Source organism: Rhinopithecus roxellana, chromosome 13, assembly GCF_007565055.1.
Source record: "Rhinopithecus roxellana isolate Shanxi Qingling chromosome 13, ASM756505v1, whole genome shotgun sequence".
NCBI classification, from domain to species: Eukaryota; Metazoa; Chordata; class Mammalia; order Primates; family Cercopithecidae; genus Rhinopithecus; species Rhinopithecus roxellana.
The window spans coordinates 123886703-123913362 of NC_044561.1; the positions used below are offsets into that span (position 1 = coordinate 123886703).

At 49.2% G+C, this 26660-nt stretch overlaps 1 long non-coding RNA gene across 1 annotated transcript; it reads right to left on the reverse strand.

Annotated features, from left to right (window-relative positions):
- Positions 1–7658: 7658 nt before the first annotated feature.
- Positions 7659–23371, reverse strand: LOC115892959. The gene is made up of 3 exons (XR_004052921.1): positions 23337–23371; positions 22567–22629; positions 7659–7896 (listed from the first exon to the last, which is right to left on the reverse strand). It is a non-coding gene; the product is annotated as an uncharacterized LOC115892959 (long non-coding RNA).
- Between the last annotated feature and the right edge of the window lie 3289 nt (positions 23372–26660).

The following is a 26660-nucleotide window of genomic DNA, read 5'->3' on the forward strand; positions in this document are numbered from 1 at the left end:
TTCTCCCGCCTCAACCTCCCAACTAGCTGGGACTACAGGCGCCCGCCACCATGACCGGCTAATTTTTTTTTTTTTTGTATTTTTAGTAGAGATGGGGTTTCACTATGTTGGCCAGGCAGGTCTTGAACTCCTGACCTCATGATCCACCCACCTTGGCCTCCCAAAATGTTGGGATTACAGGTGTGAGCCACCAGCCCAGCCCAGAGTGTCTTTATAGCAACATCTAGACTCATGTTTGACCAAACAACTGGGCACTGTAACCTGGTCAAGTTGACACGTAAAATTTAATGATCACAATTACCCAGAGCTGTTTATGTTGCTCTCAACTCTCAGCTCTATCTAATCTACTGTGAAAATACACACATACTCACACACATGCGCACACTACCAACAACAGTGGTACGCATTTCATTGTAAGTGCATAGAAGTAAATCTGGAAGGATGCTAAACTCTTTACACGACCCCGTTGGGGAATGTCCAGGATGGACATCAAAGGGTATTTTAGCTATAAACTGTAGCTGTAAAAATATTTTTTAAGAATATGATAATGGGTTAATTGTATAATTAAAATTAATATTTAAGTGGCAAAACTTTTAAAAGAAAACCAAAGGAGTCATTGAGTCCCCATTATTCATTCAGCAAAAATTTGCTGAGCACCTACTATGCTTCAGTTGTTGGAGACACTGTGGATAAGACAGATCCAGTCTCTATCTTGATGGAGCTGATGTCATAGTGGAGAAGACAGGCAATAAAGAAGCAAACAGGGAAATAGCAGATGATTTCAGAAAGTGTTCAGGAGTATTCTGAAAGCAAGTAAACCATGTGCGGGGCACAGTATGAATGGGAACACGGTTATGTTGGTGTGGGAGGTCAGGGAAGGCCTCCCTGCAGTGATATTTGAGCTCAGCCCTGAAAGAGGAGAAGGAGCTGGAAGAGCACACCAGGGGACCAACTCGGCACATGCAAAGGTCCTGTATTAGTCCATTCGCACGCTGCTAATAAAGACATACCCAAGACTCGGTAATTTATAAAGGTAAAGAACTTTAATGGACTTTACCTTGGGAGGCCTCACAATCGTGGCAGAAGGTGAAGGAGGAGCAAAGGCATGTCTTACATGGTGGCAGGCAAGAGATTGGTGCAGGAGAACTGCCCTTTATAAAACCATCAGATCTCTTGAGACTTATTCACTATCATGAGAACCACATGGGAAAGATCCACCCCCATGATTCAATTACCTCCCACTGAGTCCCTCCCACTACACATGGGGGTTATGGGAGCTACAAATCAAGATGAGATATGGGTGGGGACACAGCCAAACCATATCAGGTCCTGAGGCAGGAATGAACCAGATGAGCTGGGATGAGAACCCAAGCAAGCTTCTGACTTGGAAACCAAGGCTCTGAGAGGGGTACAGACAACTCAAGGCCATAGCACTGGACGTGGTGTAACTAAACAAGAATGGAGCAGTGTGCTGGTACAGAGCTGCCTGTACAGGAAGGAGGCCTCTGAGCTGCTCAAAGGGCTCTATCTGCACTCCCCCACAGAAATCCCCTTATGATCAGAGCCAAACATTGGAGACCTAGCCCCCAGGCTTGTGCCAGCCTTGCCCTGTCAGCCAAGGCCAGTATCCCCACTGAGGGGCAGCTGAGGGCTCCGTACTCTTTGCCTCTGAGTTGAAGGTCAACAGAGGCTACCACTGCTGTTTAACCTAATTATATAACAGAGACCAGGGAGGAAGGTGTCTGGGATAGATGCTTTACCTGCACCATCCCATCGAATCCGCTAAGAAGCCCATGAAGAGGTATTATTATTCCCATTTTGCAGTTGGGAACACTGAGACTCAGAGAGATCAAATACCTTGACTCCAGAGCCTGTATTTTTTTTTTTTTTTTTTTTTTTTTTTTTTTTTTGAGACAGGGTCTGGCTCTGTTGCCTGGGCTGGAGTGCAGTGACATGATCTCAGCTCACTGCAACCTCCACTTCCTGGGCTCAAGCCATCCTCCCACCTAAGCCTTCTGAGTAGCTGGGATTACAGGAGCATGCCACCACACCAGGCTAATTTTTGCATTTTTTTGTAGAGAGGTGGTTTCTTCATGTTGCCCAGGCTGGTCTCAAACTCCTGAGCTCAAGAGATCTGCCTGCCTAGGCCTCCCAAAGTGCTAGGATTACAGGCATGAGCTACTGCACCTGGCCCAGACCTGCATTCTTTACCTTTACAGTCTACACCCTGCTCCTATAGATCCCCAGGCAAGAGCGAGACCATCTTTTTTAAATGCCAGAGCCTCAGATAGGAAAGGATGATCTTACCCAGAACTTCATTATACAGATGAGAAGACCAAGGTCCAAAGAGGGAGAGGAACCATCCCCTGACTATACGGAGCTGGGTCTCCTGCTCCTAGAGCCCCTCCAGCTTTACCCCCTGTTCCCCTCCCCTTCCTTCCATTCACGATGACCTCTCTGGCCTCTAGGCTGTTGCTCCAATGTGCTGAGCTCAGTCCTGCCTCAGGGCCCTTGTACTTGTTCCCCTGCCAGATCTAGTCCATCACTTCTCATCTTCCTTGACCACTCCATCTATAGTGGCTCTGCGTGTTGCTTTCCTACCTAGGTTTATTTTTATTCCTAGCATTTATCACCTTCTGTCATTATATTAAGTGTGTAGTTTCTTTTTGTCCATTACCTGCCTAGAATATCAGAACCATGAGAGCAGAGACTTTGTTCACAGCTATATCCCCAGTGCCCAAACCAGGGCCTGGCCTCCATGATGCTCAATATGTGCTTGTGGGATGGATAGATGGATGGATGAATGGATGGATGAATAAATGGATGGATAAATGGATGTATGATATGAGGGAGGAGGGGAGGAAGGGAGGGATAGATGGATGGGTAGATTAATGAATGGATGGATGGATGGATGGATGGATGGATGGATGGATGAATGGATGGACGTTTGGATGTAGGGGTGGGTGAATGGATGGAGGGAATGAGGAGTGGATAGATGGATGAATGGATGGGAGATGGGTGGGTGGATGGATGGATCAAGGAAGTGAGAGAGGGAAGGGATGGATGGATAGATGGATAGAAGGGTAGATGAATGGGTGGATGAAAGGGTTGACGGATGGAAGGAATGATGGGTGGATGGATGGGTGAGTGGATGGGTAGATGGGTGGGTGTATAGATGCTGGGCGGATGGACATTTCTCCCAGCATCACTTCCCACCCCCGGGCTGTGGGTCTCTCACTTGGCTGCCCTGACTTGCCTCCCCTGGCTCCAAGCCCAAGCAGAGAGCTCTGGGGGCTTCCACATGATTGGGCAGGATTTCTGTTTCTCACCCTCCTCTGAGGCTGGGCAGACAAAAGCCTTTGTTCTTCCTCCCTGCTTGGCCCTGCTGCAGCCAGGGTGGGAAGTTGCTGGCAAGTCAGCAACTTAATTTTGCTGTAACTGAACTGAACTTTGAGGTGTAACCTGTCAAGCAAGCCCCGGAGGCTTCTGTGGTCCACAGGGGAGGGACATGATGGAGGTATGGTGGGGAGCACCATGGCCAGGCAGAGAGATGATCCCTATCTGGACGGACCCCCAAGTCTCCCAGAGTAGATTCGTTTTTTGAAGCAAGGAGAGGGAGCTAATAGACGAAGCTGGCTCTGGGCTCTCTATGGACAGCTGGGGATGGTGTTTCTTCTTGTCCTCCAGAGTTGTTCTACAGAGTGAGGGGTAAGAAAGGGGTCCCCTGCTTAGTGCTCACAGTGGTCCTGTGAGGGGGTGTCAAGGTCACCATTGCACAGAGGGAAAAACTGAGGCTCAGAGAGACTAAGTCACACACCCCCAGGATCACCCGGCTGGAGTATGGAAGGCAAAGCGTGGACCTGGACAGTGTGGCTCAGATAAAAAGGTCTCATGTCCCATGTCACCCCATCACACTTGGCATAAGAGTCACAGTTCTTCCCTAACACTGCCTTGCTGGATGAACTCAGGTAAGCCTCTTTCCCTCTCCGGGTCTTAGTTTCTTTCCTCTGTAAAATAGGAGGCTTGGCCCTAATTTAGATATTGCAGAGTTCTCTGGGTTACTGGGATCACTGGGTTCAACTTGCATAATAATATGAAGTCTCAAAGAAATTCTCAAATTCTCTCACAGTCCTGTGGCCACACCCAGGACCCACAGGCCCATTAGACAGAGCAGCAAACTAAGGCCCTAACTGGCACCGTCATTTTCCCCAGAGCCCTAGAGTGTGATGGGGTCGCTGGCTCTCCCCCTGAGCCCTGTCGGAAGTTCCAGGTGTCCACTTGCCCCCAAGGCTGGGCACTGCACAGGAGAGACAGTCAGAAAAAGCAGAATCTTAGGCAGGTGCTGCTGACCCATTGGGTAGGAGGTCTAAGAATCAAGATCTGCAGGATGGGGGATGAGGCAGTGGGGGGCTTTTCTCTGGAGTGGGACCCTCTCTTGGAAGCTGGACTGGATGGCAACATTACTCTGCTGGGCTGTCACTAACCAATCAAAACCAGTGGCCACTTGCCAATCTTCTGTCTTTGTCCAGGGCAGAATTGAATCTTGTTCAAATAAACTCAAAGGCCAGGTAGATCATTGAAGCAAAGACTGGAGAACTTGGCACTCTCTAGCCCGCCAGCCCTACCCAAACATCCTCAAGGTATCTGCGTAACCAGCTCATTGCCCTGCCTACTCCGACCAGAGAATGTGGAAAGAAGCCCCGGACCTCTGTGCAGCAGTGGAGGCCCGCTTGGCTGCTCCTGGCCTGCATCTCTGGCCTCTTCAGCCTTTCCTCCAAATTCTACTCTGTGCACAAGTTGCTGGTCACCTCCCTGCACACGCTGTGTGGCTTCTGGCCTCGGGGCCTCTGCACACGCAGTCTCCTCCACTGAGTGCTAGAAACAGACCCTCAGACGCGAATTCAAGTGCAAGGAATATATTTTGGGTGGTGATCTCAGGAAGCACCCATAGCAGGTTAGGTAATCAAAATAGGGAAGAAAGACAATAAAATGGATGTTATGAAACCAGTCACCACTGTGGGCAACTAGACCTCAGACCCATCAGGGAACTCTGGGAGACAGTGAAGAGCATGCGTTTCAGTCATTCCAACCCAGTCGCAAGGGAAGGATCACGTACCTTCCAACTTCGCCCAGTCGTGAGCTGCGGGCTAATTCCAGGGGCTAGTTCCAACTCTCTGAAACTTCTGACTGAGCGTGCACCCATGGCCAGATGAAAGCGCTTAAGCAGACATCTGCAGGGAGCAAGAGTGGGCATCTGTGTGGGGGACACAGGCCAGGTAGCAACAGCATCTGCTACAAATGTTTCTTGCTTCCTGATCTTTTGCAAGCAGACTCCTATTCACTCTTCAAAGCCCAGCTCAGATGTGACCCCCTCGGGGAAGCCTTCCCTGACCCTCCTAAATCAGTCAATCACTTCATGAGCTTCTAATATCTGCATGAATCACAGTGGATTGTTATTGCCTGTCCCACAGGGAAGTGAACAACTTAAGGTCAAGGGTTTTACATCTTGGGCGTTAAGAACACGCATGTCACGCAGTCTTGATTTCTGCTCTCCTGGCCCCTCTGAACAAACTGTGGTCTCCCATCTGTCCCCAGGGCCTGGTTGTTATTGGGCCCTCAGTGAATGTCCAGATAAAGGGATTGGAATGACAATTTCAGCTCATTGACTTTTCCTCTTTCCTCTAAATTTTCCTGGTATTTCCATGATGGATGTTTTGGTCCAGCTAGTGGGTCCTGATTCTAATTCCTCTTCAGAATCACTAGGAGAACATTTAAAAAACTTTGGGGACTGGAGCCCCATCCCCCTGAGATTCAAATTCCATTACTGGGATCACTGACTTCAACTTTCATAATAATATGAAGTCTCAAAGAAATTCCCAGATTCTCACCGGGACAAGGGCATGCAGGGAGTGAGTTTGCCATGAAGTCCTATGGGGAGGGAGCCAGAGGGCAGGCAGCCTGGAGTCCATGCTGGGAGACAAACGTGGAGGAAGCAGAAATTAGAAATTAAAAGAAATGAACTGGACATACGGGCAGCCACATGGTTAGAGCTTAAAAACAAACATAGAAAAAAGGGAACATGGCAGATCAATGCTTTATGACAATACGATGTAAATGACTGAGAACCACAATGAGATCGTGCCGTCCTTAGGAAGGGGCTCTCAGATGTAGCTGCCCACTAGATTTGCCTGGTAACCCTTAAAGATTCCTATGCCCATGTCCTCTCCCAAAGCCACTGCAGTGGAATCTCTGGGGTGAGACCCAGTATTTTTAAAATGCGAAGCCTGGGCTGAGAACTGCAGAACACGGGAGAACGGCTATCTCAATTCTTTGTCCCCAGAGGGGAATTCATCCTGTAATAATGTTACAAGGGTAAACTGAGAACTAACTATGTGCCAGGCACTGTGCTCAGAGCTTTGCACACATTACCTACCCTTGTGTGGAGAGTTCTTTCATAATCCCTATTTCATAGATGGGGAAACCGAGGCACGGAGTGGTGAAGTCAGTGACCAAGGACTCAACAGCTGTTCAGTAGCAGAGCAGGCTTGTCCTCAGTACCCGGGGCTGCGAGTCCGGCAAAGGAGTCCTTGGCACCTCCCTCCTGTGTGCTCCAAAGTAGCTCCCTCTGACGCCCTTTGACTCACTTCGTTCGGCAACCGCAAGGACTTGTTGTTTCCCATAAATTCCTCATGGTGTTTTTTTTTTTTTTTTTCAAACCTCAACACACAGGCAAACCCCACATCATGAAGGCTGATCGGCTTTTGAAGGCGAGACCTTCATTCCAAAGGTCACAGCTGTATGAGCCATGTTTAATACGGCTTATTTTAAATTGCTCCCTCAACCCTGTGAAAGGCGGGAAGTCTTAAAATTACTTCTCCCCAAAACTGGCGCCACCCTGCCCTGGAAGTTCTCTGACCTGTTTCATAAGGAATTATTAATTATGATTTGTTTTTATAATTGTCCACTTGGAGGCTTGGATGACACACGCTCAGACTTGCCCATCCTTTTTTAAAAGAAGGAATCAAAAGTTCATGGAAATCAGTTATATTTAACGAGTGGAATTACTTGGGCTCAGTCCTGGATTAGCTGTGTGACCTTGGGCAAACCCCTTCCCTCTCTGAGCCTCTGTTTTTCTAGTTGTAGTAGGAAGAGTGTGGATTAATATCTCTCATGGGATTTAGAATATGTATTTCCTGCCGGTCGCCGTGGCTCACGTCTGTTATCCCAGCACTTTGGGAGGCCAAGGTGGGAGGATCATTTGAGGCCAGAAGTCTGAGATCAGCCTGGCCAACATGGTGAAACTCTGTCTTTACTAAAAATACAAAAATTAGCCAGGTGTGGCAGCGCATGCCTGTAATCCCAGCTACTTGGGAGGCTGAGACACAAAAATCAATTGAACCTGGGAGGCAAAAGTTTCAGTGGGAGATCATGTCACTGCACTCCAGCCTGGGCAACAGAGCAAGACTTTGTTTAAAAAAAATTATATATATATAATATATATATATATATTTCCCAGACCATGAATATGCCAGGGGTATATGAAAAGGCTTTAAGTGGTACATGGATGGGCATTTTATGAGTTGTATTTTTTATTTCAACTTTTAAAATTTCATAGTATTACATTTCATTTGTAAATGCAGACATTTCTTGTTGTTGGGATGGTCAACGAGGAGGAGGAGCTGCTTCATGCAGTCAGTCACTCAGGAATCTGGCAGATGGGGGCTCACTCATCTGCAACAGGTCTTCCAGGGTTTCCCTGAGGATCAGCATCCAGCCAGCCGCCAGAAGAGGGGAGGTGATGGAGGAGAAACCCATGCTCAACCAGCTCAGCCGAGAATGACGTACACATCAGTTCCCCTCACATTTCACTGGATAGAATTTATCACATGGGTCCACCTAGATGCAAAGGCAATTGGGAAATGTAGTCCCCTGGCTGGGTGACTGCTTACCTACAACACTTAGGAGGAGGAGCATGAGTCTTTGGTGGACCCTTGGTTATCTCTGTCTTAGTAGTCTCTTTTTATTTTTATTTTATTTTACTTTATTGATTTTTTGAGACAGAATCTCGCTCTGTCTCCCAGGCTGGCGTGCAGTGGCGTCATCTCAGCTCACTGCAACCTCTGCCTCCTGGTTTAAGCAATTCCCCTGCCTCAGGCTCCTGAGTAGCTGGGATTACAGAGGTGTGCCACCAGTTAATTTTTGTATTTTTTGTAGAGACAGGGTTTCACCATGTTGGCCAGGCTGGTCTGAAACCCCTGACCTCAAGTGATCCACCCACCTTGGCCTTCCAAAGTGCTGGTATTACAGACGTGAACCACCACGCCTGACCAGTAAGTTGGCGGCAGTGGGATTTGAACCCATGCCTCTGAAGAAACAGTGTCTTAGACCGCTTGGCCACTCTACCTCCATGGAAAATATTATTCTCTCTTTAAATAAATAAGTTGAAGAACAGAGATTTTCCACCCCACTTCTCAATGAATTAAAATACAATATATAATTTTCTATAGGTGGGAGGACTTATTCAATGCAATGCTAAGGTTTACTGTTTAGCTGTGGTAATCAAGACAGTCTGGTTGGCAGAGGGACAGATGCATACAACAGTGGAACAGAGTAGAGAACCCAGGAATAGACACACACAGATGTGCCCAAAAGATTTTTGACAAAGATGCAAAAGCAGTTCAATGGAAGATAAAAAGCCTTTTCAACAAATAGTGCTGGAGCAATTTGACATCCACATGCAAGAAACAAAGAAAGCGCATTGACCTAAGCCTCACACATGACACAAAACTTCACTTAAAACAGATCATAGACTTAAACGTAAAACATACAGCTATAAAACATTTAGAAAAAAGCAGGAGAAAATCAGTCTTCAGAATCTAAAGCTAGGTAAAGAATTATTAGATGTGAAAACCAAAAGCACGATTCATAAAAGGAAAAAAATGGATAAATCAGACCTCATCAAAGTTGAAAACTTTTAACCCATGAAAGGCCCTATTAAGAGGATGAAAAGACAAGCTATAGATTAGGAGAAAATACTTGGAAACTGCATATCTGACAAAGGGCTACTACCTAGAATTCTCAAAACTCGACAGAATTCTCGAGAACTCTAAAGTCAGCAGTTAAAATCCATTTAGAAAATGAGCAAAAGACACGAACAAATATTTCAGTGAAAAGAACACGCAGATGGAAATAAACACGTGAAAAAATGTTCAACATCATTAGCCATTAGGGAAATGCAAATTAAGGCCACAATTGGATATTGCTACACACCTATCAGAATGACCAAAATAAAAAACGATGAGAACTTTTGCAGTCAATCACTGGTGAGGAATGGAGACACTAGAACACTCCTACATTCCTGGTGGGAATGTAAAACAGTACCGTATTCTGGAAAACAGTTTTTTAAAAACCGCCTTATGACTTGGCATTTGCAATCCTGGACATAAAAATGAAAACTTATGTTTGTGCAAAAACTTATGCTCAAATCTTCATAGCAGCTCTCTTCATAATAGGCAAAAACTGGTAAACCACCCGGAAGCCTGTTTATGGTTTTTTTTAATTAAAAAAAGCTGTGTTTATATCCATACCATGGACTGCTACTTGCAATAAAAAGGAATAAAATATCGATAACACACAATTTGAATAAATCTTCAGAGAATTATGCTGAGTGAAAAAAGCCAATCCTCAAAGGTTACATAAACTATATGATTCCATTTATGTAACATTCTTGAAACCACACAATTATAGAAATGGAGAACAGATTAGTGGTTGCCATGGCTCGGGGGCAGGGTTGGGGGTGGGAAATGGGTTTGGTTATACAAGGGCAATGAGGCATCCTCGTGGTGATAGAAATGTCTGTATCTTGAGTATATCACTGTCAATATCTTTATTGTAACTGTTAACATTGAGGGAAACTGGAAAGGGTATATGGACTCTCTCTGTTTATGTCTTACAACTGCATGTAAATCTATAATAATCTCAAAAGGATACATTTTAAAAAGAATATATTATACAATTTTCTATACCCAGACACTACCAAATATAATTGCATCTTTGGTAACACAGACACACTGTTCTCAGATAGCGGAAGTAGTGCAGCGATTATGTGTGCGGCTTGACAACAGGATGGGCTGGGTTCAAATCTCAGCTAGCAGTCCCTTTACCTCCTTGGGCCTCAGTTTCCACACCTGCAGGTGGGTGAGCAATGAGAGGACCTGTCTCGTGGGGTTGCTGGGGGGACATGATGACATGATTCATGAGACATGCAGAACACAATGCTCACTTGCATCGCTGCTCAGTAAATGAAATGGTCACTTTTCCAGGCTGTAGAGAAGGCTACAGGTAGAGGCAGGCAGAGGATTGAACCCGAGAGCGTCCTCTGAGAGCTCTAGATTGGGATCATGCCTCGCCAGTCAGGGGGTTTGTTTTGACTTCTTTCTCGCAGGGAAGTGTCTGCTGAGTGGTCCATTCCACTCCCCTGAGTTTGGCCTGGTCGCTTCTTGTTTGCCCTCTGGACCCCGGTGGGTGCAAACTTTCATGGGTGTCTCTCCACAAAGAAAGACCACCTGGAGCCTGTGGTTGGGACTGCTCAGGTGGGGACACAGCCTGGTGGGTGATCCTCTGTAAGCTAATTGGAGCAGGAGTGGAACCCATGCCTACTGCATACCTACTGTGTGCCTTGTGGCTTACGTGCCCCAGCTCACAGAATTCTCCCAACAGCTTTGAGCAGTAGGTGCTATAATCACCCCTGCGTGATCCAGAAAACTGAGACTCGGAGAGGAGAATGGACTTGTCCAAGGTTGTGCAACTAGTAGGTGGCAGAGCTGAGATCTGAGCCCTGGTCTCTCTGATTTAAATCCAGAATCATTTTCACTGTTGATAATAACCTTATCACTTACTAAATATCTACTAGAGTAATAAATATGCTAGCTCTTTCTATTGAGGTATGATCACCTTTCCATTTTAGAGAAGAGGAAACAGGGGTTAGGCGAGGTGCATCACCAAGATGGACAACAGCTCAAAAAAAACAGCCAGCCTCGCAGCCAACGGGCAGCTTTCTCGTGTGCCTCCAACCCCACCTGTAGCTCTAACCCAGCTCAGCCAAGATCACTCAAGCTTTGGGACTTTTAAATGCTGAGTCAGCAAACAGCCCCTACCTTGAGATACACTGCCTAGGCAGGCTTTGGGTGTTTGCACTTCAGCTTCAGGTGTCCAGGGTCAGCTGAGACAGCAAGAGCTTCCCCTGGGGGCTGGATGGGGTCACTGGGAACCACTGAGAGACCCTTTCCCCTCTTGGCCTGGCAGACAGAGTGGCAGTTGGAAGAGGATCAAGGTGGCGGTGGTGGTAACAACTTCCTTCTGAGTAATAACATTTACTGAAAAGCAATTCTGCTTTTAGCACCAGAAGTTCACCACCCTTGCAAGCAGGCGCCTAAGAATACCTTCATTCAACCACAGTTCAGAGATTCACAGACTTCCTTTTGCACTACCTCCAGGAGAGTTTCACATTTGGTGTTGAGGGAAAACCAAATACCACAATTATTGGAGGGAGTAGGAGGGGTGTCGAGAGGGAGGTGATGTGAAGGGGGCCAGGTGGCATCAACCACATCCCCCAAGACCCCACAGGCAGCCTCTGGGCTACGGCTCAGCCTCTCGCCCTCAGTTACTGGAAAGACAGCGGACGAGCTCAGAGCGAAACCGACAGGCTGACAATTTCTCTTCCTTTTACAAGAAAAAGAAAGTGATTGTCCTTCAAACAAGCATGACTTTGGAAGCCAGGGACTTACCCTGGCCACTCTGCAAATTAGAGACAGAGCCATGCTGCTCCAGAGGCCCCGAGCCCCTGCCTGTCACCTCCAATTAGCACTGGAGTTCTTTAGGCTAGTTTTTTCTATTGCCCAAAATCCAATCTACTGGGGCATAATGGGGACTTATGGAAAAAAGAATCCAGTCTGCACTTGGGAGGGGATAGCCTTAAAATGTTAGGCGCTCACTCCAGGCAGTTGGGGGTGGCTGATGGCAAGGGAGAAGGCATGGGTGGGGAAGGAGGGGATGTACCAGGCAGAGCCAGGAGGCTCCTAAAAACAGCTCTAAAAGGCTCTCCCCCTCCCAGCAATCCAGCCTCCTGACTCACGCCAGACACAGAGGCAGCTGATGGGATGGGAAGAGGCTGGCTTTGGGAGCCACAGGGATGTGGGGGCAAACTCCAGCTCTGCCACTTGCTGGCTGTGTGATCTTGGGTGAGTAACTTCACCTCTCTGAGACTCAGTTTCCTCGCCTTTAAGATGAGGATGAGTATAGGAGGTCAGGACATGACCTTCCTGTGTTCAAAACCCTCTCATGGCTCCCACCTCACTTGGCAGAAAAGTCAAAGATCTCTGTGGTCTACCAGGCCCTACAAGATCTTTCCCGTGCTTCCCTTACAACCTCATCTCTCTCTCTCTGTCTCTCTCTCTCTCTTTTTTTTTTTTTTTTTTTTTTTGAGACAGGGTCTCACTTTGTTGCCCAGGCTGGAGTGCAGTGGTGCCAACACATCTCACTACAGCCTCAACCTCCTGGACTCAAGTCATCCTCTCTCCTCAGCCCCTCAAATAGGTAGGACTACAGACACATGCCAGCACGCCCAGCTAATTTTTGTATTTTTTGTAGTAGAGATGGGGTTTTGCTATGTTGCCCAGGCTGGTCTTGAACTCCTGAGCTCAAGTGATCTGCCCACCTCGGCCTTCCAAAGTGCATGGGATTACAGGCGTGAGCCACCACGCCTGGCCCATCTCCTCTTATTCACTCTCTCTGGTTCCCTCTACCCCTGCCACACTGGGCTCCTCTTTGTTCCTGCAACATGCTAAGCACACACCTGCCTCAGGGCTTTTGCACACGCTGTTTCTGCTGCCTTCTGCATCCTTCCTCCAGATAGCCACAGGCCTTCTTCCCTCTCCTGATCTGGGTGTCTGCTTAAATGGCCCCAGGGGTCCTGCTCTGACCACCCCCTTCCAAATTGCTCCCCTTGCCTTATCTCTTCACCCTGCGTGAATGTTTTCCCATAACACTGACCACTACTTAACACAATAATTTGGGGGGGTTCATGACTCCCCATTGGCCAGACTATAAGCTCCCAGCGGGCAGAGGCCAGTTCTCCATTGTCCTTCCTTAAATCTCAGAGCCTAGCACATAGAGGCACTCATCCAGTGTTTGTTGAATGAACAGATGCAGGGTTGTGTGGTGAGGAGGGAAGAAGGACGTGTGTGGCGGTTTAACACCAGCCAAGGATGCGTGCTCACTGTCACTTCTCTCCTCTGCCCAGCACCAGCCCCATGTCATGTGCTCGTTGAATTCCTACAATGGAAGGATGCATTTTACAGATGCAGGAATGAGGCCACAGAGCCCAAGTGACTGTCACAGCTCGCAGTGGGGCGAGGCTTTGGAATCTGATCTGCAGGACTCTTGGCCTCCAGGACGATGGTGACAGTGTCCAGTCTGACCTGGGGTCTGGGTGAGAGAAATGACGGGTGGGACCATCAGACTCTTGAGAAGGGGCCATGGCTTTGAGGATCTCCAGCCGACATCTGGGCTTAAGACTGGGGTTCACGCCCCTGCCCTCCTGTCCCACAGTCCCACATTCTGCCCCAAAGCAGAATGCAAGTCCCATCAAGGAGTCTCAGGGTTTCCAGAGAGGGGCTTTCTCAACTTTCTGTTGCTGGAAAATCCTGTCCTAGAAAGGGCAGATGCTTGAGGAGCTCCTGGATCCGGCAGAAGCCTCTGAGACTAGGAGACCCTGGTGTCCTCGCTCCCTGGCACCCAGCCAGTTCCCGAATATGAGGGACTTTCCAGAGAAGTCAGCCTCCTGGCTGCCTCCAAGCTTGCCCAGGCCTGCAGCCCAGGCCTCCATGAGGCCCAGTCCTGCCTTGGTTTCCCTGTTTTTAATTTCTTGGAGAGGCCGAGGAGTTTGGAGGTGAACAGCCTCATATGAGCACTAATTTCCCCTAGGCCTGGTGCATAGGGATTGTGGAGCCATAAACAGGCTTCTCACAGCCCCCAGGATGAGTCCTCCTCACACTCCCATCCACCCTGGACTCTGGGCTGAGCTGGGCAAGGAGCCGGTCTGGGGAGGTTGCCTGTGGGTGCGGCTCAGAGCTGGGGGCGCTACCTCTGCCCTTCTGTCCCCCATCAGAGCTGCCCCAGCTATATGAGAACCCCTCCCATAGCGGCTACAACAAAGGGCGCGCAGGTAAGACACCAGGAGTAACTGTTGGAGCTTTGTTATACTCAAGGGCGTTCATATCCATCAAGCCCCCTAGAGCAGACCTCCATGACGGCTGCCCATGGGCCAGATCCAGTCTGGAGATATGTTTAGTTTGGCCCTTGAAGTATTTTTTTTTCTTAATGTGAATCAATTGCCAACATCTGACATTCCAGGAGATTTCACATAAAATCCTTTTCTCTGACTTCTCTAGAGAAATGGGAAAATGTGGCCATACTGGGCCCACATTCCTGCTGGACACAGGAGGCTTGGAAGTGGGGTCGCAGGTACCCCTTTCCTAGTGGCACATAGTAGGTACCTTCCTGTTCACTCAGTCCCTGAGTGCCCCACTTTCCTTATATAATTTCCCTGCCAGGGTCTTGAAGTATGAGTAGGAGTGCGCCAGAAAAGGGCGGTGGAAAAGCGTTCCAGCAACGGGGAACAGTGTGAGTCGGTGAGATGCATCTGTTCAAGATTCACTCGACAAGTATGTATTGATGCTTACGGTATACACAGGGACATACAGCAGGAAACCAAACAAATCAAAATCTCTGCCCTCTGGTTCTCATCTAGGGGTGGTTTTGTTCCCCATGGGACCCTTGGTTATGTCTGGAGATGTGTGTGGTTGTCACAGCTGGGTGGAGGGAGGATGCTATCAGCAGCTAGTGGGGAGAGGCCAAGGAGGCTGCTGAACCAATCCTACAAAGCCCAGGGCAGCCTTCAGGCACAGAATGATCTGGCCCCAAATGTCTGTCAAGCCAAGGTCGAGGGACTCTGGTCTGGAGGCACAGACACCAAACAGGACAAGCCAATAAACTCAAACTGTGAAGCCAGCGGCTGATGAGTGCTTTCTGATTAAATGAGCCAGAGCATGGTGATGGGGGATGAAGAGGGGTGTGGCTGCTCAAATAGGTGCCGTCTGAACAGAGGCAGGTCCTGAAAAGATTGTGGCACCGCTGGCAGGGTGGCCCTGGCATTGTAGGTGTTCACTGAGCGGCACTTTCTGTCTTTCTACCCTGCCTAATCTTCATCATGGCCTTGCTGTGGAGCAGGGATCTGTGTTCCTGACCGGGCATCACAAGCCGTTAAGAGGCCGACCCAGGACCCCTGACCACTCAGTCAGTGTCCTTGTGCTGCCTAGAGGTGGAGATGGTCTCTGAATTGCCTTCTCTCATTCAATCCATCAACAAACATCTAACAGGAGCCCACTGGGGCATAGTGGGAGGGAGCAACTTTAGGGTGAGCTGCTTAGCTTACAACATGTGGTAAGTACACAGGAAAGACTGGTACACAGGAAAGGAATGAAAAGAAGGAGTAAGTGAAGAAACAAGGCTCAGTCCATTAAGAAAATGATCATGGCCAACATTGATTGGGCAGCTACTATGTGGCAGGCTCATCCTAAACTCCCCGTGTGAGAGTCTTACTGAAGGAATACCTCTGAAAGGGGGGCCAATGACCATGCCCACTTCCAAGGTGAGAAGACTGAGGGGAAGAGAGGCAATGTCAACTGCCCGAGGCCTAGCAAGAGAATGGCAAGGCCGTCGCTGGAGCCTGGGCCTACTAAATCCCAGGGTGCACCTGCTGCCTCAGTGTTGTGTACACTGTGATTCAAATCATTATGCCACCAGCCTTGTGAAGTAGGTGCTAGCATTATCCCATGTTACAGATGAGGAAGCTCAGATGGGAAGTGACTTGCCAAAGGTCACACAGCGTGTGTGTTTGAATCTAGATTTCACGCTTTCAACCATCAAACCCTGCCCCTCGTAAGCCCTGGCCGCCCTGTGTGGAGGGTGTGTAAGTCCCAAGGGGTTGGGGAGGGAAAGTGGGCCAGGGAGCTAAGCCCTCCAGGGTCTGCAGGACCAGGCAAGAGGCTCTGAAGGAGGCAGGGTCCCTGGTGGGCAGATGGGAGCAGGTGGGCCTGGGGAGCCGCCAGCCTTCCACCCCCACGTGAAGGCATGCCCGCCAGAAGGACCTGTGGAGAGGCCGCCCCGTGGTGTGCGCCAGGCTGACAATGGCTCCTTGTGTCTGTGCGGATGGTGGGAGAGGGGAGGTATTGTTTGCCAGGATACCTTCCCGCCAAGGCTGGCTGCAGGCGGTCCTTGTCCTAGGACGCTTGGCACGCGGCTGTTCCGGGCGCCAGAGGGAAGTGTGTGTGTGCATGTGTGTGGCTGGGTGTTCTGGGCCACGTTGGTGCTGGCCTGCGGCTCCCTGGGTGTGCCTGTGCACGTGTGTGTGGGGGCGAGGGCATGTGTTTCTGTCTCTGAGTGTGCCCACGCACGTCTTGCACACCTGTGGCCAGTGTGTCTGAATAGCCTTGTGGCTTGGGGCTTCTGTGTGTCTCCCTGGGTGTGGCTGTGGCTGTGTGTCTCCCTGGTCTGGCTCTGTGTGTCTCTCTGTACTTCTGGACTGCATGTGGCTCTGAGTACCTTTGGTTTGCATGCCCACGTGTGTCTGAGCCTGTCCCTCTGCCTGTGTCTCTGCCTCCCTCGGGGTCTGTGTGTGGAGCCTCTTGATCCCAAGGGGGCAAGAGAGCCTCTGTTTCGGAGTGCTGGCTGAGTTCCATTCGTGACTGATAGGTGAGGGAGGGGGCTTCAGGCAGAGGGAATGGCAGGTGCCCAACCTGGGGGGCAGGACGGAACTGGCAGACCTGCAAGAGCAGCTAGGAGGCTGGGTGGCCTCAGTGAAGTGAGCGGAGGCGAGAGGACACCAGGGGCCACCCGCAGGCCAGAGTCCGAAGTGAGGTGCAGCCATCGGAGGATCTGGATGGGACCATGATGTGGTCTGTTTCATGGCAACGCCTTTGGCTGCGGGTGAAAATGGGTTGTAGAGCAAGCCTGAGAGGTGTTGGGAGTCGCTGTGGCCAGTGTTAGGAAGCAGTGTGTAAGTCCCAAGGGGTTGGGGAGGGAAAGTGGGCCAGGGAGCTAAGCCCTCCCGGGTCTGCAGGACCAGGCAGGAGGCTCTGAAGGAGGCAGGGTCCCTGGTGGGCAGATGGGAGCAGGTGGACCTGGGGAGCCACCAGCCTTCCACCTCCACAGCGCCACCTCAAGGAACCCCCACTCCATGGCGGGGATTGCAACTTCCCCATTTTGCAGAGGTGGAAACTGAGGCCCAGGGAGGAGAAATGTCTCCCAAGGCCTGCAGACTGGGAACTGGTCCCATGCTAAAGCCAACTCTCAACCTCCTCCATCTTGGCTGCCTGCCCCTCTGCAAGTCCCTCTGCGTCTCGAGGCTCTGGTGACACCTGTGCTAAAGTCAGAGAACCTGGAGTCCTTGTCAGGAACCCGGACTCTGGAGCCAGACGACTTGGGTTCGAATCCTGCCTCTGTAGCTGTGTGACCTTGGGCAAGTCACTTAGCCTCTCTGCGCCCCAGCGTCCTCATTGGCCAAATGGGAGTGCTTGGTCATCATTACCTCCAAAGTGCTGTGCCACTGGATCCCACTTGTGACAGCCACATCTCCTATCCCTGCTTTATTTTTCTCCAAAACACCCATCACCTTCCAGCATACTACATCTTGTATTTACTTCCGATGACACTGGAATGTCCGTTCCACGGCATTTTGGGTGTTTTGTTCATGAGTAGTGTCTACAACAGGGTCCCGGACATAGTTGGCGCTCAGTACATTTTTGTTGAAAGAACCAGGTAATACATGTGACATATGGAAACACGACAGCCTGGCACGCATTGGGTGGAACGGAGGTGTTTGCTATTGTCATTAACTGGGGAGTGGGCATTTGGAAGCATAACAGCCCAGTCAATCCCAATTAGGAATGGGTGTCCCATCACCTTTACTGCACATCCTTCTTGCTTTCAGGGCCTGCTTAGCCCACCCTGGACCAGATGTCTCTTATATTGGTCTCTGAAAATACGGAGACTCTGGCAGGTGCTATGAGCTGCTGGTTTCAAGCCTCATGAGGGATCAGTGACTCAGTTTCCCCACCTGACCACAGCTGATCCAGAGGCTTCGATGGTCTTTGTTCTCTCAGGACTCTCCCCTGTATATTCCCCTATATATATTCCCCCTGACCACCCCACTGCCCCAGATCCCAGTCCCTCTGTCGATAAATACAGTTGGCAGCTCTGGCAAAAATGTCCTGCCAATGGTACAGTGAGTCGTTGGTGAATATTTAGGAAGCCCAGCGGGTTTGTCAAGAAAGCAGCTTCCTGAGCATAAATATTTCTAAGAATGAAAGGAGGGGCCTCGGCCTCAGAGATCACTGGGTGATCATGTCCAGCCCCCTGCTGCCTGGCCATTGCTTCTGGGATCCCACTGGCACCTGGCATCCTGGTTTCCTGAGAAGAGTCAGGAGGTGCAGGGGGAATCCAGGCCCAGGCAGAGAACAACCTGCTCTGTCCTCTCACTTCCTTCCTGCTTTTCTTCCGGACTCCCATCCCTGGCTGGGACATGCCACGGTTGCCAGGAGCTGCACAGGAGAAGCAGGTTGGGGGCTGACCAGGGTGGCCATGGCTTCTTTGAGGACCCGCTGTGGTGTGGGGGCTTAGTTCAGCATAACTGGATAACCTTGGTATCAGCCTTCCTCTCCTGCAACTGCCGAGGTTCAGGCCTCTTCTCCCATTCCTCTCTCCACCCCACATTTATTGAGCACCTACTATGTGCCCAGCCTTCGGACACAATGAAAAGACCTCTGCCCTACCTTTGCCCTGGTTCTGACGCACAGTACCAGTCCTGGGACAGCTGTGACAGCTGCTCAATTGTCCCTTTCAGTCTCTCCCTGTCCCAGCCCTTCCCCTTCCACAACTGCTGAGTTCATCTTCAGAAAGCACAACTCCAGATCTTGCTTTTGCTGTGCTCTAAAACCATCAATGGCTCCCCGCTGCGACCCAGAGAAAGTCCAGACGCCCTGGCTGGGTGAGCCTGGTCCTGCTCCATCGACCCCGACTGCCCTCTGCAGCTTGGTTCCCCACGTAGCCAGCCACGAGGATGACCCCTGGGTTTTGAAACACACCTGGCCCCTCCCACCTCCTTACTCTTGCTCCAGCCGCTCCTGCCAGCCCAGTGCCCTTTCTCAGCCCACCTCTCACGTCTGTGGTCTTTTGTTTCTTTCTTTCTTTCAGGACACATCACACAGTGCTTTGAATTGCACTTATTTATATCTTCCCTTCCTCCCAGAGGGCAGGAAGTTGCCAGATTCATTTCTGGGCTTGGCGCCAGGCTCAAAGTAGGTCCTCGTTAGATTCGCTGGCTGAGCTGGTGAGGATGCTGTATTTGCGTGGGTCTGGGGCCACCCAGCACGTGTGCCCCTTCTTCTGGAGACCACATTGAGTTTCCCCTGAGGTGCCTCCACCACCTTGGTCTTGTGAATTAAAGGAGTTGACCCCATCTATCCCCAGGGTCGACTCAGGGCTGCAGGCCTGGCCCATCAGGCCCCTGGCCACATGGATTGGTTCAGGGGTGAGCACACAATCCAATCAGGGCCAATAAATTAATCCTGTGACTTTGGAAAGGGAAAGACATTGCCACCTTGAGGTGGCTGAGCTCATTGTAGGATGTCAGCCTGGAGCAGCTGAGGCCACTGTGCCGCCCTGAGAGGAGAGACCACCTGAGAATGCCGGTGACGTTGGGCAAAGCAGAGCCAAGAGGTGTAGACAGCCCCCAGATGAAAATCATTATCGGTGCTCCTGGATCCAGCTGTATCTGAAGCAGACATGACTCTCTCATTCTTCCTTTTTAGAACCCACCGTGGGTTGGGTTTCCATTGCCTGCAGCTACAAGAAATCCTGACAAATAGCTGAGCCTTCTGAATATACCTTACTGTCCACACTGCCATTACTCCATGTGGAATTCTTTCATGAGGAACCCCTTTGAACATCCAAAGCTGGGGGAGGCGTCTCTTCCCCCACGGAGCTCAGGTGCTAGTTTCTTTTCTCACTCATGGGCAATATGAGCAGTGATCACTGGTTCTGGCTGCCTCAAGTTCCTTTTGGGACAAGGAAGAGAGCAAGTAGAATAACCTAAAGGACTAAAATGGGCTCGAGTTCCCAAGGGCTAAGTCTAGGCCCTCAGCCCCACCACTGCTCAGTATGGATAGGCACACAGCAGATGCTTCTCAGCCATTCACTGCTTTACAGTGCAAGGCAAGTTTTCTCAACCTGGGCCCTTGGGCATTCTGGACCGGCTGCTTCTCTATGAAATACCCCAGGTTTGGTTAGGAGTGAGTTGCTCAGTCTGTTCTACTGACATTTGGTGCCAAATAACTCCTGGCTGGGGGCTGTCCTGTGCATTGCAGGACTTGTTTAGCAGTGTCCCTGGCCTCGCTACCCACTAGATGCCAGTAGCACCCCCTTCCCTGAGTTGTGACAGCAACACATATCTCCAGACGTTGCCAAACGTTCCTTGCAGGGCAAAATCACCCCCTGGTTGAGAATATCTGCTGTAAGTAAAGTGTGTCTCACAGGACCCAGCACATAGTAAGTGCTCAATAAATATCAGCAAAGATGGTTTGGTGACGATGATGCTAAAGATGATCACTGAGGAAATGTGGGACCTCGGTGAGACCCAGATTTGCCTAACTTAAATGGGAAGGAAATTTATTAGAGGAACATGAGTGAGCTTACAGAACTTACGAGAAAGCGGAAGAGTCAGTTCAAAACAACCCAGAAACGGAGGCAGTTCAGTAGATCCCGACAGCAAGAAGCAGATATGCTGATAGTGGCAATGAGCTATTCCCGTTTCAGCCATCCCCCAACTTCCTCCTTCCTAACAGAACCTATTTTGCTCATTTTGCACAAGAACTCCATGCCCCTACCCTTTCCATGGGCTCCAGGAAGATGGAGCCTCAGCCAAGCCTCAGGGGACTGATTCCCGTTGCTGTAAGTCAGCCACGGTGCCCCCCACCCCAACAAGGCCAGTGATTGATTTAAGCTGGACATGGAATGGGATTTTGGCCAATGAGATGTGTTGAGAAATTTGTTGGAGGGCAAGCGAGAGAGACAGAGGCTTATTTCACTTTGTATAATACAAGTTTTCTTCTTTTTGAAGGCTGAATAATATTCTTTTTTTTTGAGACAGAGTTTCGCTCTTGTTGCCCAGGCTGGAGTGCAATGGTATGATCTCGGCTCACCGCAACTTCTGCCTCCCAGGTTCAAGCAATTATCCTGCCTCAGTCTCCCGAGTAGCTGGGATTACAGGCATGTGCCACCGTGCCTGGCTAATTTTTTGTATTTTTAGTAGAGGCAGGGTTTCTCCATGTTGGTCAGCTGGTCTCAAACTCCCGATCTCAGGTGATCCACCCGCCTCGGCCTCCCAAAGTGCTGGGATTACAGGTATGAGCCACCGCGCCTGGCCAATAATATTCTTTTGTATGCGTATACCACATTCTCTTTATTCCTCCATCCTTCGATGGAAATTTTTCTGCACCTTGGCTATTGTAAATAATGCTGTAATGAACATGGGAGTGCAAATATCTCTTTGAGAGCCTGACTTCAGTCATTTTGAATAAATATCCAGGGGTGAGATTGCTGGATCGTTATGCTGGGTGAAATAAGCCAGTCCCAGAAGGACAAACGCTGCGTGATTCCGACAGCCAAACTCAAAGAAGCAGACAGTAGAAGGTGGTTTCCAGGAGTTGAGGGAGGCAGGAATGGGGAGTTGCTGTTCAGTGGGTATGAAGTTTCAGTTATGCAAGATGAGTAAGTTCTAGAGAGCTGCTGTGCAACATCATATCTATAGCTAACAATGCCATAGTGTACACTTAAAAGTTTGTTACAAAGGTAGCTCTCATGTTAAATGTTCTTAGTACAATTTAAAAAAGCATTTATAAAACATCATTACATGTAGTTTCCAATGCTGCCCACACTTAAAAAAATTATTTATGAGAGCACTTAGATAAAAGAAAAAAGGAGAGGGAGGTTTTATCTCATAAGTGTTGTTGGAGAAGGGCTGTGATGTCTGGAGCAGCAGCAGCTATCCTGAGTCAATGAGGAGAGCCAGCTGGAAGACAAAGCCTGAGTTCTAGGACCTGAGTCTTTGCTGATGTCACCAAGCTGCCAAATTAACCAATCTCTGATTCTCCATCACTTCCAAACATCTGATCTATGAGATAATAAGTTTCCTTACTTTTAAAGCCTCTTGAGGTTGAGTTTCTATTCCTTACAGTCAACAGGATTGGACCAGTGTGCCAAAATCTATGGATTAGTGGTTGCTTCCAAATTGCCCTTGACATTGTCCACCTGTCTTCTGAATAGTGCAGAGGGACTGAATCTCACTGCCAGGGAGGCTGAGCACCACAGGCTTCATCTGGCTGCCCGGCATATTTGGGACCTGGAGATGTATTCAGGGTTCAGGTAGGAGGACGCCAGAAACTACCCTACCTGCCAGCTCCTCCACAGAGTTCAGACTCTGCCGTTCTGGACTTCGTTTTCTCCATCTGTGAACTGGGGATGGTAACAAACCACCAATGTCACAGGGTGTTATGAGGATTAATGAGTTATTTCAAGTAATATAATGGGCACAATGCCAGCACATGGTAAGTGCTCAGTAAATCCGAGCAAGTAAAGAAACTGCCAGAAGCTTGAGCCCGCAAGACACTCCCGATGTCTGGGGGTAATCCCAGGTTCTCCATCTTTTTTATTTTTTGAGACGGACGGAGTTTCACTATTGTTGCCCAAGCTGGAGTGCAACTGCACGATCTCGGCTCACTGCAACCTCTGTCTCCTGGGTTCAAGCGATTCTCCTTTCTCAGCCTACCGAGTAGCTGGACTACAGGCGTCTGCCACCACACTTGGCTAATTTTTGTACTTTTAGTGGAGACGAGGTTTCACCATGTTGGTCAGGCTGGTCTCAAACTCCTGACCTCAAATGATCCACCCGCCTCGGCCTCCCAAAGTGCTGAGATTACAGGTGTGAGCCACCGCGCCCAGCCAGACCTCCATCTTTTAAAGAATGTGACTTTCTTCTCTAGGCCAGTGGGAGGCTGAGGGACACCCCAGTGTTAAGCCAAAAACAGCCGAGGCAGCATTCATGTCTCCTCCTTCCAAAGGCCCCCCATGTCTCCAGGGCTTGGGAGCCTCCAGCTCTAGGCTGCGGGGATCCCCTCTGTCATTCAGGCCCGGCCCCTCTACCCTGGGCCCTGAGCACGTACCTGGCTCCCCTAGTGTACCCGAGGGCCTTGATGTCACTGGATGGATTGAGCAATTCAACCGAGTGTGCATTTTCCAGCTCATGCTAACCACCATTCAGTCACTTCCCCTCACGTTCATGGACCAGTTGGTTCCTTGTCATTTCTCAGAGGACACCATGACCCTTCTTGTGAACTCTCCATCATGCAGGCGAGAATCTGAGTCACCTAGAGTTAGCAGCCTGATTCACCTTTGTCCCCCAAACTCCTGGCCTGGCTCTCAGATGAAAACAAATAATAATAATAATAATGAATACAGTCACTAATTCCCACAGTGTCCTGAGAACTTTACAGGTACCTGCACTGACTTTCAGGTAGGTACATGCTTGTCCCCATTTTCTAGATGAGGAGACTGAGTCCCAGAGAAGGTGAGTAACTTGCTTATAAGGGAAGGAGGAGTCGTGATCTGAAGCTAAGCAGTAGGATAGATACATTTAAGCATATTTGTTCAGACATTTAGCAAAACACCTTTGCTGAAAAAAAAGGTTTGAAAAAAAGTCATGAAAAAAAAGACTGGAAACTCTATTTTTAAATGTATTACCAGCTTGGGAGGCCAAGGCGGGAGGATCACCTGAGGTCAGGAGTTTGAGACCAGCCTGGTCAACATGGTGAAACTCCATACCTACTAAAAATACAAAAAAAAAAAAAAAAAAAAAAAAATTAGCCAGGCGTGCTGGCAGGCGCCTGTAATCCCAGTTACTGGGAGGCTGAGTCAGGAGTATCACTTGTACCCGGGAGATGGAGGTTGCAGTGAGCTGAGATCGCACCATTGCACTCCAGCCTGGGCAAGAAGAGTGAAACTCCGTCTCAAAAAAACAAAAATAAAAATAAATAAATGTATCACCAGCTCCATTCATTCATCAGACACATATTTCCGCAGTAGATACCTTGTGCCTGGAAGGTGCTTCTTACAAGGGACATGGGAGTGAACAAACAGGTAAGGTCCCCTCCCCACTGGAACTCATAGTCCAGTGAACGCAATCAATCCATTTAGGACTTGAACATTTGAAATTGAGACAGCCCTGCGTCTATAACTATCAGAACTGTGTGAGATCCTGAGGTGGAAAGATGGTGACTTCTCTGGGCTTTTTTGCTCAAACACAATTCTTTTAAGAAAGAGACCTGCGTCTTGGGCTGATCACCACAGTGTGAGGATGTGAGAGAGACCCAGGGACCTCACAGACCATGTAATGTCACAGAAGGCACAGGACTGCCAGGTGCATTGGCTCACACCGTAATCCCAGCACTTTGGGAGGCGGACATGGTGGCGTCGCTTGAGGTCAGGAGTTCAAGACCAGCCTGAGCAACACAGCAAGACTCTGTCTCTGCAAAAAACCAAAAACCAAAAACCACAGGGCTGAAAGATCAGACCAGCTGCCTGGAATCTCAGCCCGGAAGCTCACCAGCATGTGACCGAGGGCAGGCCATGTGCTCTCTCCTCAGAAAGACTCAATTTTCTCATCTGGAGACAGGGACAATGAATCCCTTTCAAGATCCCCATGAGAATACAGGTTGAGCATCTCTAATTCACAAATCTGAAATCCGAAATGCTCCCAAATCTGAAACTTTTTGAGTGCCGACCTGACGCCATAAGTGAAAGCCCGCAGTTGTCTATTGTCACTGCTGTTTCACGGCTGAGCCCGGTATCTGCTGATATTACTGTTCTGCTTGGTCACCCTGAGCTCCTTATTTTTCCACTGTATTAATGCTATGTCTTACTTTCTACCATGGAGTACTTACGTGTGAGTAAGTATAAGACAATGGTTGCTTATTGATAGCATATAAATTCAGAGTCAGGAATACGGGTGATGCCAAACAACCACAGATTGTCCACGTGGGTGACTGAGATAGGCGTGGGACTCCTTTCATTCTGATGGTGCAATGTAACAAAATTTGTTTCATGCACAAAATTATTAAAAATTGTGTACAGGCCGGGCACGGTGGCTCACACCTGTAATCCCAGCATTTTGGGAGGCCGAGGCAGGTGGATCATAAGGTCAGGAGATTGAGACCATCCTGGCTAACACGGTGAAACCCCATCTCTACTAAAAATACAAAAAATTAGCTGGGCGTGGTGGCGGGTGCCTGTAGTCCCAGATACTTGGGAGGCTGAGGCAGGAGAATGGAATGAACCCAGGAGGCGGAGCTTGCAGTGAGCCGAGATTGCGCCACTGCACACCAGCCTGGGCGACAGAGTGAGACTCCATATCAAAAAAAAAAAAAAAAAGGCCGGGCGCGGTGGCTCAAGCCTGTAATCCCAGCACTTTGGGAGGCCGAGACGGGCGGATCACGAGATCAGGAGATCGAGACCATGCTGGCGAACACAGTGAAACCCCGTCTCTACTAAAAATACAAAAAACTAGCCGGGCGAGGTGGCGGGCGCCTGTAGTCCCAGCTACTCCGGAGGCTGAGGCAGGAGAATGGCGTAAAACCCGGGAGGCGGAGCTTGCAGTGAGCTGAGATCCGGCCACTGCACTCCAGCCTGGGCGACAGAGTGAGACTCCGTCTCAAAAAAAAAATTGTGTACAATTGCGTTCAGGCTCTGTGTATAAGGTGTGTATGAAACATAAGTAAATGTCATGTTCAGACTTGGGTCTCATCCCTAAGATATCTCATTATGTATATGCAAAGATTCCAAAATTTGGAAAATACAGAAATCCAAAACAGTTCTGGTCCTAAGCATTTTGGATAAGGGATCCTTAACCTGTACCCTGTGTCAATGTAGGATATACTATGTAGGAAAATGTATTCACGGTTCAACCCCCCGTCACCTGAGGGAAAGTCGATTCCAGAAAAGCCACGTGATGAAAGTTCTTCATCTTTGTGGACCTCATCTGGGCTCAAACACATGTTATAGACCTCTCTACTAAAAATACCAAAAAAAAAAAAAAAACTATTCTGGCATGATGACAGGTGCCTGTAATCTCAGCTATTCAGGAGGCTGAGGGAGGGGAATCGCTTGAATCCAGGAGGCAGAGGTTGCAGTGAGCCGAGATCGTGCCACTGCACTCCTGTCTGGACAACAGAGAGAGACTCAGTCTCAAAAAAATAAAAATAAAAAAATAAGAAACTCTCCCAATTTTTAGACGTTTCCCACTAATGAAGGCAAAGCATTGACTTACCACCTTGCACCTTCTGGGATGGCAAATGATCAAAAAGACAGACACTAGCAAATGTTGGCAAGGGTGTGAGCAACTAGAACTCTCATATCTTGCTGGCTTGATAGTAAAAAGGTACAGCCGATTTGGAAAACAGTCTAGCAGTTCCCCAAAAGTGTAGATTGAGTTA